We start from the raw sequence: 1845 nt of genomic DNA on the forward strand, positions 1-1845 counted from the left end.
AAACGATGCGAATGTTTTGCGAATGCGAATGTGTGCAAGTCGCAGCTTGTTCCTCGCCCGCGCCGGCCGCTCCAATTGCTACTTGTCGACTGTCGACTCGCGCATGCGCAGATAGCTCAAATTCGTACGGCGTGAAGTTCGTACTCGGCATTTTGACCAATAGTAAGCATTTTTACCTAGCGGGTTGTTGGTGATTGCTTGGTTTTTATTTTGGTTTTTTATGAAATTCAGCGATATTCGCATTCGCACATTCGCATTCTGAATATTCGCATTCGCATTCGCGAATGTGACACATGCGACATTCGTGACATCCCTAGTAGCAACTATCGAGTCACTTTTGTATAAGTGTTGCTATGATAAAAAAATTGTTCCAAATTCTACTCTTTTGTACTGTACATACATATTGTTGGAATTGTTCGTTTGATTGTCCTATCTAAAACCTAAAACTTGGCTATGAATCTTGGTTAGAAAATTGTGTGAATTGTAAAAAATTTCTCGAAGCTGCAAGTTACAATTTACAAATGGTTGTTAATGTCTAATATGACAAGTTGGAAGCAGACTTCCGCTTGTAACTTGAGGATTTCTTTTTTTTTGCCACTTTTATGAAGTGTGATATTTTTGAATATAATATGCTATTTCTACTCAGAATTACTAGCTTTTTCAATCTTAGTAGTTAAAAAAATTGTCCCATACGATTTTTTTCTTATTTTGTTACCATTTTTCGTACATGTTATATGGGGTAACAAAAGAGGAAAGTAACAAAAATGTATGGAAATTTTGGGACACTTGTCTCCCAGTGAGATTGAAAGTACTCGTGATTCTGAGTACAATTGACCTAAAATTCCCTAAAACAATAAAAAAAAAAAATGCTTACTTACAGTTTTGAAAAATGGGCCCCTGTACATACTTAGTAGTGTAGTGTGGAACGGCCACTAGAAACGTAATAATTTCATAATTTGACGTGTTCACACTGTCAATGCAAATATGCGCAAATTTAGCTTGGTCCGACTAGTGTATTACGAAATATTGTAGCTTTAAAGTCTGATAAGAAATATATGACAACGCGCCATCTTGCGGAATTTCATTAGAACTATTTTCTTCATACTATACTGAACTGTCACCGCATACATCAGAACAGCGCCCTCTTGACAATAGTCACATATTTCTAGTCAGGCTCTATAGTGTCATGCTATGATTCGACTGAACAGCTGTCAAATTTCAGAGAGTCAGGGGCTAAAATAGTACATTACGATACAAGTGCGTAAAAAAGGAAGTTCGAAACGAGTGGCGATAAATTAAAACACGACCGAAGGGAGACACGAGTTACGAATTTCCTTTTCGCACGTGTATCGTACGACGTTTCAGTACAGATGCCCCTCCGAAATTTCGACCTGTACTGTACTGAAAATACACATACGTCTCAGGTCGAAACTTCGGAGGGCCATCTGTACTGAAAAACATCGTACGATATACGTGCGACAAGGGAATTCGAACTTCCTTTTTTACGCACTTGTATCGTAATGTACTATTTTTATTTAAATTACACAATTTTCTATCCAAGGTTCGACCTTCCCCCATCCCTTATATTCGTATAGGTGAAAAGCTTTAATAAAAAAATGTGCCGTTTAAAACCCAAGATAAAACTGTAAATATTTTAGAAATTATGCTATTTTGTGTTTGAATATAAGTTATCTTAAAACTGTTTGCAATAGTTATATTTATTTAAAAAAATTAAAATCTTAACTTTTTCAGCAATTTCGGTGCATCATGGTAGAAATTGGCCACTTTGTAACATGGGTATTTGTTACGCGATAGAATCGCGAGGTCTTTCGACCCAGATAGGAG

This window comes from Leguminivora glycinivorella, chromosome Z, assembly GCF_023078275.1.
Source record: "Leguminivora glycinivorella isolate SPB_JAAS2020 chromosome Z, LegGlyc_1.1, whole genome shotgun sequence".
NCBI classification, from domain to species: Eukaryota; Metazoa; Arthropoda; class Insecta; order Lepidoptera; family Tortricidae; genus Leguminivora; species Leguminivora glycinivorella.